We start from the raw sequence: 12,965 nt of genomic DNA, 5'->3' as shown, positions 1-12,965 counted from the left end.
ACAGCCTCCCGGCAGGAGTTAGAGGCACAGAATTGGACACGTAGTTTCGAAAAATTCTCCCGTCGATATATGGCGCTTTGACTAGACATTTTCCTTCTCATGTTACTGCACGACATAGACGTTTTTTTAATGTATGAAACCGTGCACATTGCATAATACTTGTCTTCATTTATAATTATGTTCAAGAAAAATGGCTCTGAGCACTATGGGACTTAACTTCTGAGGTCATCAGTCCCCTAGAACGTAGAACTACTTAAACCTAACTAACCTAAGGACACCACACACATCCATGCCTGAGGCAGGATTCGAACCTGCAACCGCAGCGGTCTCGCGGTTCCATACTGTAGCGCCTAGAACTGCACGGCCACTCCGGCCGGCCAGTGATTGCAGACCGAGCGCCGCCACACAGCAGGTCTAGTCTAGGAACTCCCTAGCACTCGCCCCAATTGTACAGCCGACTTTGCTAGCGATGGTTCTCTGCCTACATACGCTCTCATTTGTGGAGACGACAGTTTAGCATAGCCTTCAGCTAGGTCATTTGCTACGACCCAGCAAGGCGCCATATTCTTCAATAATGTATTCTGAACAGATAATATTGTGAATCATGTACCGTCAAGAGCGACGTTCATCATTAATGGATTAAAGTTAAGTATCAAACTAATTACGTCCGCTTTCTGAATTCTAATTCCTTGTCATGTTCCAGACCATTACCGTCAAGAGCGACGGTTGTCATTAATGGATTAAACTTAAGTATCTAACTAATTACGTCCGCATTCTGAATTCTATTTCCTTGTCATGTTCTAGACTTCACGTGGGTATAGTCCTTCCCTCCTCACGCCAGCCTGCGTGAGCTAAATCACGTGCATTTCGGCCTCCTCAAGTAACATGGTGTTGGCTCTTTTGCCAACACAACACTAACACTGAAAGTTGCTTTAAAATTTCTAAGCGCAGAATGTTCGTGACCTCATTCGGGAAATTTTATTTACTTTAATAATGGCCGGCCGGTGTGGTTGAGCGGTTCTAGGCGCTTCAGTCCGGAACCAAGGGGCTGTCTCCTGCCTCGCGCATGGATGTGTGTGATGTCCTTAGGTTAGTTAGGTTTAAGTCTAGGGGACTGACGACCTCAGATGTCCCAGAAGTCCCATAGTGCTTACAGCCATTTGTAGTAATCTACATCTACATGTACATCTACATGGATACTCTGCAAATCACATTTAAGTGCATTGCAGAGGGTTCATCGAAACACCATCACAATTCTCTACTATTCCAATCTCGTAAAGCGCGTGGAAAGAATGAACACATATATCTTTCCGTACGAGCTCTGATTTCACTTATTTTATCGTGATTATTGTTCCACCCTATGTAGGTCGGTGTCATCAAAATATTTTCGCATTCGGAGGAGAAAGTTGGTGACTGGAATTTCGTGAGAAGATTCCGTCGCAACGAAAAACGCCTTTCTTTTAATGATGTCCAGCCCAAATCCTCTCCCATATTTCGCGATAATACAAAACGTGCTGCTGTTCTTCGAACTTCTTCGATGTACTCCGTCAGTCCTATCTGGTAGGGATCTCACACCGTTCAGCAGTAGTCTAAAAGAGGGAAGACAAGCGTAGTGCAGGCAGTCTCCTTAGTGGGTCTGTTACATTTTCTAAGTGTCCTGTCAATAAAACACAGTCTCTGGTTAGCCTTCCCCACAACATTTTCTATGTGTTCGTTCCAATTTAAGTGTTCGTAATTGTAATACCTAGGTATTTAGCTGAATTTACGGCTTTTAGATTAGACAATTTATCGTGTAACCGAAGTTTAACGAGTTCCTTTTAGCAGTCATGTGGATGATATCACACTTTTCGTTATTTAGGCTCAACTGCCCCTTTTCGCACCATTCAGATATCTTTTCTAAATCGTTTTGCTGTTTGTTTTTATCTCCTGATGACTTTATTAGTCGATAAACGGCAGCGTCATCTGCAAATAACCGAAGACGGCTGCTCAGATTGTCTCTCAAATTGTTTATTTAGATAAGGAACAACAAAGGGCCTATAACACTACCTTAGGGAACTCCAGAAATCACTTCTGTTTTACTCGATGACTTTCCGACAGTTACCACGAACTGTGAACTCTCTGACAGGAAATCACAAATCCAATCACATAACTGAGATGATACTTCATATTCACAGAATTCCACTACGAGCCGCTTGTGTGGTACAGTGTCAAAAACATTCCGGAAATCTAGAAATACGGAATCGATCTGAAATCCCTTATCAGTAGCACTCAAAACTTCATTAGAATAAAGAGCTAGTTGTGTTTCACATTAACGATGTTTTCTAAACCCATGTTGACTGTGTGCCAATAGACCGTTTCCTTCGAGGTAATTCATAGTGTGCGAACACAATATATGTTCCAAAATCCTGCGGAATATCGACGTTAACGATATGGGTCTGTAATTTAGTGGGTTACTCCTACTACCTTTCTTGAATATAACCTGTGCATCTTTCCAGTCTTTGGGTACGGATCTTTCGTCGAGCGAACGGTTGTATAAGATTTTTAAGTATGGAGCTAATGCATCAGCATACTCCGAAAATAACCTAATTGGTATACAGTCTGGACCAGAATGCTAGCTTTTATTAAGCGTTTTAAGTTGCTTCATGACAAAGTTGCTTCATGACTCCGAGGATATTGCTCATGTTGGCAGCTGTTGGCAGTTCGATTCGAATTCTGGAATATTTACTTCGTTTTCTTTTGTGAAGGCATTTCGCAAGGCTGTGTTTAGTAATTCTGCTTTGGCAGCACTCTCTTCGATAGTATCTCCATTGCTATCGCGCAGAGAAGACATTGATTGTTTCTTGCCGCTAACGTACTTCACATAGGACCGGAATTGCTTTGGATTTTCTGCCAGGTTTCGAGACAGTTTCGTTGTGGAAACTGTTATAAGCATCTCGCATTGAAGTCCGCACCAAATTTCGAGCTTCTGTAAAAGATCGCAATTCTTGGGGATTTTGCGACTGTTTAAATTTGGCATGTTTGTTTCGTTGTTCCTGCAACAGTCTTCTAACCCGTTTTGTGTACCAAGCAGGATCAGCTCCGTTGTTGGTTAATTTATTTGGTATAAATCTCTCACTTGCTGCCGATACTATTTCTAATGAATTTCGAAGGAACTAGTTACGCTTGTTTTTACAATACAAAAGTTCTTCTTGATTTCATCGATGGAGAACGTTTCAGTTCAGTTGAGCCAACATCAGTGGATGTTTATGTTAGTGATATATCTGGTAGATTTGATTCGTAAAAGAGTTAATCATATTAGTAGATGGAACGAGACACGATTCTCGTCGGTGTCACTTTCAAAGTACACATAAAACATTCGTAAATTGAGTGACAGATACTGGACATAAGCTTTATCCAGGTGCTTAGATAAGCCCTTGTTACTTATGATGGAGTATCTACGTTCATACTACAATCACATCCGTTACTGAGTTTGACAGTTTCACTCACTCACTTGAACCAGAACTCGTCTTGAAATGTGCTTTTGCTAAGTGCTTAGTTCTATTAACTATATGTTAGGATACCTGCACTTTCGAGCGAAACTAAATTTGTTTCATTACGAAGTGACCTCAGCTGGGAGCACATGCTGACGCAAGGCACACAATCATGATATCTGAATTTGATGATGAGAGCACTCCTGTTGGCAATAGAATGATTGATTGTGTTACTTCAATGGATGCTATCACTCGTTCTGGTCTTTGGCGTGACAATCAGTGTGTGCAGTACGTCAGTACGTTGAATTACACCGTATTTCACAACGGCCACAACATATATTTTTGACACACTGAACACAGCCTTTAGTCGTTATGAGGTACTGCTTTTCATTTTTGATTTGGAAGATTGACCTCTAACGTTTTTTCTTTGTTCTCGCGTGATTTGTGATTTACAGTCTCCTTTGCTGACGTATTCTTCACACAACAAGAAAAGAAAATATGATTATTATATACAAACACACATCAAAAACCAGTTCTTTATCACCTCGGTTCCGAGAGTTCCGGAACTTGTACAGAAAACTGGAATAAGTATCAACATAAACATCATTTCTGCCCTTTTTTATTGCTCATGAAAACCACACATTGCATGTTGTACCACCATACAGCGAGACCCTCAGAAGTGGTGGTCCAGACTGCTGTACACACAGCTACCTATAATACCCAGTAGCACGTCCTCTTTCATTGATGTATGCCTGTATTCGTCGTGGCATACTATCCACAAGTTCATCATGGCACTGTTGGCCCATATTGTCCCACTTCTCAACGGCGATTCGGCGTAGATCCATCAGAGTGGTTTGTTGGGTCACGTTGTCCACAAAGAGACCTTTTCAATCTATCCCAGGCATGCTCGATAGGATTCATGTCTGGAGGACATGCTGGCCACTCTAGTCGAGCTATGTCGTTATCCTGAGGGGAGTCATTCACAAGATGTGCACGATGGGGTTGCAAATTGTAGTCCACGAAGACGAATCCCTCGCCAATATGCTGCCGATATGGTTGCACTATCGGTCGGAGGATGGCGTTCACTTATCATACAGCCGTTACGGCTCCTGCCATGACCACCAACGGCGTACGTCGGCCCCACATAAAGCCAACCCAAAACGGCAGGGAACCTCCACTTTGTGGCACTAGCTCGACAGTGTGTCTAAGGCGTTCAGCCTGACTGGGTTGAAGGCATATGTGACAGTCATCGGTAAAGAGAACGCGATGCCAATACTGCGCGGTTCATTTGGCATGTTTGGTCCATCTGTATAGCGCTGCATGGTGTCGTGGTTGCAAAGATGGACCTCGCCATTGGCGTCGGGAGTGAAGTTGCGCATCCTGCAGCCTACTGCGCACAGTTTGAGTCGTAGCCCGACGTCCTGTGGCTGCACGGAAAGCATTGTTCAACATGGTGGCGTTGTGTCAGGATTCTTCCGAGCCAAAATCCGTAGGCAGCGGTCATCCACTGCAGTAGTAGCTCTTGGGCGGCCTGAGCGGGGCTTGTTATCGACAGTTCCTGTCTCCTTGTATCTCCTCCATGTCCGAGCAACATCGCTTTGGTTCACTCCGAGACGCCTGTACACTTCCCTTGTTGAGGGACCTTCCTGGCAGAAAGTAACAACTCGGACGCGATCGGACCGCTGTATTGACCGTCTAGGCATGGTTGAACTACATACAACACGAGCTGTGTACCTCCTCCCTGGTGGAATGACTGAAACTGAATGGCGGTCAGACTCTTCCGTCTAATAGAAACTGCCAATGCATGGTTGTTTACACCTTTGGGCGGATTTAGTGGCATTTCTGAACATTGAAAGGGACTGTGCCTATGATGTAATACCCACAGTCAACGTCTATCATCAGGGATTCTGAGAACTGGGGTAATGCAAAACTTTTTTATGTATGTATTTCATTTGTTTACTTTTAAATTAAATGTCGAGATCGGTGCACTGAACCCAGCCTGTGTTGTTTAATAAAATGGAGTACGTAGATCCACGTCATATTCCTCTTAGGGACTCAAACTGGTAGTGATATGACATACATAGGATTATGATACTGATTCGAAGATGCCGTGTGAGATTGCACCTATAAAGCCGCATGCATGGTGGCACAATTTCGCTGGTAGATTTAGACAGAGACGTATCTTCACTTTTACATAAAAAATAAAATCCATGAAATTAACTATGTATGCCTGAACACGACATAATTCTCTCTCTCTCTCTCTCTCTCTCTCTCTCTCTCTCTCTCACTCTGTCTCTCTCTCTCTCCTTCATATCTCATCGCCAAATCGCAAATGAATTGCATTGTAAACTATTAAACTTTGCTGAAGATACGGACAAAGGTACTGAGTTTTTCCGCATAATTAGTTATTCTCCTACTGTTTAATAAAATGCTATGTTCTGATTTTATGTAATTTGATGACAAAGAATTTTCTGACACTTAAATTAGTCTTCAGTACTGTGGTTCTTAACGTCATACAGATTGTAAAGGTGGCGAATAATTTGCGTGGATTAAAAATTTCATTCATTTTGCCTATACTGTATTTTTATATCAAAAGGAGCTATGGTCGTTAATAAGTAGTGCCATATGTGACTGGATCATTAAGATTATTAGACGGTCCGTCAGACACAGGACACACTACATATCAATCATACTGGAGATATACATTTTTTTAAGAAGAGTTGTGATCCAACAATGCTCTTTTGTGCCACAGCTGAAAATTGCACATGATCTGAAGTGATGAGTGAATTAAATTTTTTGAGCAATAAGTCTCTTTAATATGTGTGGGATCCTGCCCACTCGTCTCTTATAGGGTGCCCAGGAAGCTGTTTTCTCGGATAGCTAGATAACATACAAGCAAATCATATTAATGCTGTTTATAACAGTAATTGAATTGACAATACTTAACTTGCGTATGTACAAGGTAGTGACAAGCAATTTGTGACATGCAAATAACCAGAGTTATTCGAACTACACAATTTCCATACAAGTAATTGATACTGGCCGCAAGTGACGGCTCTTCTAGTGCGGCTCCTCTAGTGCGGTCGAGGCTAGGCGGCGCGTCGCTTTTATTCTCTTCTTATAGGGGTCTCTCCTGTCTTTACGTCCTACTCAGGGTGTTACTGGCTGACGTCGTCTCTCAGCCCTCTTTGTTGTATCGGTCTTGATCTTCGTGCTGGCGCTTTTCGTTACGCCGGAACGAGAAGATTATAGTTTATAGTTGAGCCGTGGAGCGGTCGATCTTGCTGCTGTGGTTATCTTGCGCTACTTTGAATCTCTGATTCCTAGATAAATTCTGGTGCGGCTATTTCTAAAGGGGCCGAGCAGGGTGACGGTGTGGAGAGTGTGAGGCCGGGGAGCGAGCACTTAATTGCGGGGAAAGAAGGTGGAGCCAACGTGAACTAGCCGTATGAGGTGAGCTAGGTGCTGCGCCCTGTGTAGACTGACGATCGGATGTGCCGGTGTTGGGTTCTCCCGTGTTGGGTTACGACATGTGACATGTCAGTATCAGCACTCGGCGCGTGTTAGCTTGGCTTAATTCCAAGTGTGGAACGCTCCTCCAGTAAATGCAGTTGCTGTTTGTTTCTTACCTAAGGCACCTTTCCCAATATAGCTTGTAGATGAACTTGTTGCTGATAGTGTATGGGACGCCGTCAGATTTTGATGTGCCTCTAAATGTGGCTAATGTATACCGGAATTGAATTACTGTGGCTAATGTATGTGGGAATTGAATTACAGCACTAGCGATGAAGGACGCAGTGAGAGTGTTATTAATGGTAAGCTTTACCCTGCTCTAAATATACTTGTGACATTCGCCATTCTGGTTACCAGACATAGATTTACTTACAGTGTTCACGTAGTAACGCGACGGAAGGATCTTTCCTTAAGTGTAAGGAGTTCGGGGCGCCAAGTTATTAATGTTCGCTTTAGCTCCTTCTCTTATTGAGTGGTAAACATTCTACGTAACTTAAATTCATCCGGTGAAATCTTGTAACTTCCCCAGAATCTATTGGTTCCAAGGCAAAAAGTTTTATTCACGCTGCCTGATTATTGTAAGAGCTTAAAATATGTTGCATTACGGGAGCTATTACTATGTGCTAAAGCTGTCTTACTAGAATTGATGTAAAACTTGCTGCCATAGATGTACTCCGTATAAGTGATACGAGCCGAGCACCGAGTCTACAGTAAAAGCCTCCATGAAACCGGCGTTCCTTTTGCAAACCAAGCGCGTGATGTACACGACATGTTAAAGGGATTAGCCTAATTCCGATTTCATTGCTTTTTTTAATAATTAAAATTTGTTGATAAACTTACATCTTGAATATTTTAATGTGTTTCAAAGTTTTACATAAAAGATTTTAAAATTTTGGAGCCTTTAATAATTGAGAGATTTGAATGTAGTCTCTTTCTTATTTATCGTAGAATTTACTTTAAAATTTGGGGTAGTTGTTTTATTGCAAGACTTACTTATATTCTGATTTAAACTGGGGGCCGAACTGCACAGTAACCTTCGGTTTGGTGTGGTGCGACGTTGGGGTGAGTGAACCGATGTAGCCTGTTGTGGGGTTGTGAACCACTGAGGGCTACGGCGGGTACGAAACCTCTCCGTCGTTTCTAGGTCCTCAGTTCCATACAGTACAATACAGTATTCATTGGAGTGTCAAATTTTCTGGCAGACATATTTCACTGGTATTCTTTGTTGCTGTAACTACAAGTATTTCACAGAAACGCACGTGCCTAGTTCTCAGTTCGCGTTCATGCAATATGAAGCGAGGTGCACGTGAAGTTAGCAGAAGCCGACAACGCTAGAGCTCTGCTGACGACACACGCCATTGTGTTCCGCCGACTGACAGCCCACGGCTGGCTTTGTTGCCTCTCGTGGCACTAATCCTCATCCGACAGAGGGGAGGCCGTCCCATTGTGTTTGCGCAGCGAAGGCAGCAGCTCCCGTACCTTCAAAGTCACTCCCGCTTCAATGCCGAATCCTCCCTAATCATCACCCTGCTAGTATTTCTTCCCTGGATCTTTAACATTTGTTTATCGATTACGCTCTCCCTGCTGCTGTTAAGCTTTACACCCGCATTCTTTACGAGGTTCCCTATTTAGCCAATCGTTTCATCGTAACCAGTAATTAACATGTTTTGCCACACGCTGGACCTTCCTAAACGTCATCAAGTGCTGAATATTACATCTTTCACAGGGAAGTAAAATTTTGACACGAACTATTTGCAGTACAAATATTCACTGGAGCACTAATGCAGTTTTTGAATTCGTTAATGTATGTTAAAGAAATATGGACGAACACTTGAATTACAATTAAATAGAAAAACGCGATAGCACACTTTCAATTATTTGTGGTGTATTATTTTCTACCGTTTTAATTATTAATGGATTACACTGAATTTAATGTGTTGCGAATCCCCCCTCTCCCCTCGTTATTAAACAGCGCAATAAATAATGCTACTTAGTTATCTCTCTAGAGTTCTCCCCCACTAAACCATACTAACCTCTCTTGGATGTGGATTAGTGCCACGAGAGACAACAAGGCCGTGAGCTGTCAGTCGGCGGAAGACAGTGGCGTGTGTCGTCAGCAGAGCTCTAGCCTTGTGGGCTTCCGCTAATGATAATTTTCGCCGCAGAAACGGGTGAATTGATGTTAATAATCACATAGTGTCCTTTCTTATGCAAAGTAATGACTAGCTACATGACATTCAAAATAACGAAAATTCCTGAATTTATTAGCATAAGCCGATTCAGTTAAAACATAGCCGTGTAGTACAGTAGAAGTTACTCCATATCAAAAGACAATAACAAAAAGCACCAAACAAGACAAAACTGAAGTGATTTGCGGTTGGCAAAATTCTGCAAGGGAGGCACTTGATGGTAAGTTCGGCTCTAATACAGTAACTTTCAATTAATTCAAGTCCGTGATGAGACAATAGTGACTGCATTCGTGCATGGCACATAAGTGAAGCTCTTGTGCAACTCTGCCTGCCCCTGGGCCAGGTAAAACTAACTGTGATATAATTCAGTCTTATCAAATTCGTCGCGACCTATACCGCCGGTGGTGTCCCTAAATCTCTCCGTAGTTGGAGTGTGAATGCGCCGGCTGCGGGAAGCGCCAGGGCTCGCTAAGCGCGACTGTGTGAGTTTCGCTGCTGCATTCTTCTCGGACGAGGTCTGATACAGAAGTCTACTGAACGAACACCGCCTGCAGAATCCTGGCCGTCGATTGTCGCAGCTATGTTCGGGACCCGAATTGTCTCTATCGAGTTTATAGCGCGAGGTGACCCTGCTGCAAGCAGAGGTGAATTGTCACAGGGCTCAGAGAAGAATCCGAAGTTAAAAGCGCAGGGCGCGTCAGTTCTGCTGACGTTTCCCGTCTTCCAAGCGCCAACTACCAATTAGAAAGGAAAATTTTGGTTCTACCGACGAAGAACATTTGGCATACACCGCTGTACTTCCATCACCGTATGAAAAATGCGGCTCTCTCAGTAAAGTGTACTAAAACCTCTCTTCCAGAAACTTACATCTAAAAATTTAATGTTTAATACTCCAACCAATTCGGATGTCTTATTTCTGGCGTCCTTTGCACCATGTTTTCTGGCGTGGAAAGATAAAATCAGAAAAAGAAAAAAAAGGAGAAATTCTTCGCTATAGGTCAAACAAAAAGCGTGTGACCTTCATTTCCTGGTATTGCTTGGATATTTACGAATCTTTCGAAATTCGTATCGTTCCTTACCTTCTCCATCCATTATACTTTCGTAGACTGCCCTTTAGAAGCAAAGAATGAGAGAGCATCAGGCTGACAAAATCTCTCCACAAAACCGATAGAGCACAAAGAATGGCTGTCTCCAACATCTGTCCTCCACTGACCTGAGCCCGGCACCAGAGAGCGACGAATTCTCTGTCTTCGAAAGCACCTGGTGTCCGAACAGCTGAAGTGTGTAACCTCCCCGCAAAAATGATTAAATGGAAATTGTAATGTGAGCCAAATGTAAACTCCCCACAAAAAAATGTTATTTAAATGAATTTTTAATTATTCTGAGCTCTGAACAAAACTTGGCTCCGACTTATAGTCTCTATGCAAACAAAGCATTCACACTCAATATTCCCACAAAATTCTTTTCTCATTTAAATGTCAAGTTCGAAATAGAAAAATTACTAAACACGAAAATTAATAATAAAAAGTTCTGTATCCTGATAAATTTAATGAGGACAGCAGCGCTGACCTTCGGCTCTGTCTTCTGAATAAAAAAGCAAAAAATTCTTAACTAAATAAAACTGCAATTGTATTCGTTCTTAATTACTCATTTTTCGACACAGCTTCGTGCGATGCTGACATTTTTTTTTATTATTATTATTGGAAGGAATGAGCATGCATTTGAAATATTCTTTAAATTGAAATGAATGCTTTTCTTTAAAAGAGTTGCTCTATATTATAAAAATTATTATTGGGGCATTTCTTTGAACAAATTAAATTACAGTTAACACACATTATTAAATATGCGCAAGGCTGCTTCTTTACCTTCTATAACAATACCCATCCTCCAGAGTCCTGACCAGAGTCGTGACCAGAGCACACAGCACGCATGCCGACTCCGCGACTACTACCGACTGACTACTACTACTACTACTCACTCGCTACTACAACTGTCGACTCGCGCGGTCAAGCGCAGACAAGCAACAGCTAACGATAAACTACTCTCTGGTCAGAGATTCTGTCATGCCTCGCCCATCGCTGGCAGTGTATACATCTTTCATAGCCCTCCACTGGGGGGGGGGGGGGGGGGGGGCAAAAATTTGGCAGCGATGGTGAGTGAACTGGACTTGCCATGAGCAATAAATTTTTCTTAATTAACTAAGTTTACAATCACGTAATATATACAGATATATAGGTCCGGAACATGAAGTAAAAATATAGTGCACATGCACTGAGTACAGAATATATCAAGCAATAACAAAATGTATACACAATGAGTACAAATCACATTAACAAATGACAATAGTGCACACGCACTGTAGTTCTGAACATATCAGCAAATCACAAAATGTATATGCAATGAGTACAAATCATGTTAACAAATGACAAAAGTGCACACGCACTGTAGTTCAGTACATATCAGGAAATCACAAAATGTATAGGCAATGAATGCAAATCATACTAACAAATGACACAAATGTACATGTACTGTATATCCTTTTCTTTACTATGTTACAAGAATTAGGATAGGAAAGGGAAGGATTGCGTCATGGTTGTGGCACTTTAGGTTGCACGCAGCTGCACTGAAAGTCCATATCTTTCTACAGAAGCACAACACCAAGTGAGAGAATCTGAATTTCTTTTCCTTGAAGTATTAATCAGTGTAGCCAAGACACTGAAAAGTCGTAGTAATATTCCATGTTATCATTTTGGTGGTACTTTAGGTACACCAAACAGTGGGACCATAATAACAATTCCATCGCTCAAGGTGGTGGACAGCATGTCGTGTCAACACCACGTTCTTGTAGAGTACACCAACGTAGAATTAGTGCAAAAACCAAATATAGTGCTCCATGATCATGAGGATAGACAGGACAAATGGATATTACAGTAATTTCTGGTAATTAGGTCAGAAGGTGAAGGACATTAAGTCACATAGTAGTCTGCATTGAGAATTACACTAGTCTAACAACTGATTTGAGTAATTGGTGGCACTCATCACCCAGTTACTGAACATTTCTGTACCATGTATGTAGTATTACAGAATAATGTTCATAAATCGTTTGTTTACAGAGAACATTGGCACTCATTGCCCAGTTACAAACCATCAGAAGTCACCATTCAGAGCAGGAGCTAATTATGACATAGTATTGCAGAATAATGTTCATAAATCGTTTGTTTACAGAGAACATTGGCACTCATTGCCTAGCTACAAAACATCAGAAATCATTATTCAAAACAGGAGCTAATAAATGGCATTTTATTACAGAATAATGTTCATAAATAGTTTGTTTACAGAGAACATTGGCACTCATTGCCCAGTTACAAACCATCAGAAGTCATCATTCAAAATAGGAGCTAATTATGGCATAGTATTACAGAATAATGTTCATAAATCGTTTGTTTACAGAGAACATTGGCGCTTATTGCCAAGCTACAAACCATCAGAAATCATCATTCAAAACAGGTGCTAATTATGGCATAGTATTACAGAATAATGTTCATAAATCGTTTGTTTACAGAGAACATTGGCACTCATTGCCCAGTTACAAACCATCAGAAGTCATCATTCAAAATAGGAGCTAATTATGGCATAGTATTACAGAATAATGTTCATAAATCGTTTGTTTACAGAGAACATTGGCGCTTATTGCCTAGCTACAAACCATCAGAAATCATCATTCAAAACAGGTGCTAATTATGGCATAGTATTACAGAATAATGTTCATAAATCGTTTGTTTACAGAGAACAT

This window comes from Schistocerca cancellata, chromosome 3 (genome assembly GCF_023864275.1).
Source record: "Schistocerca cancellata isolate TAMUIC-IGC-003103 chromosome 3, iqSchCanc2.1, whole genome shotgun sequence".
In the NCBI taxonomy this organism is placed as follows: Eukaryota; Metazoa; Arthropoda; class Insecta; order Orthoptera; family Acrididae; genus Schistocerca; species Schistocerca cancellata.
This window is presented reverse-complemented; position numbering follows the sequence as displayed.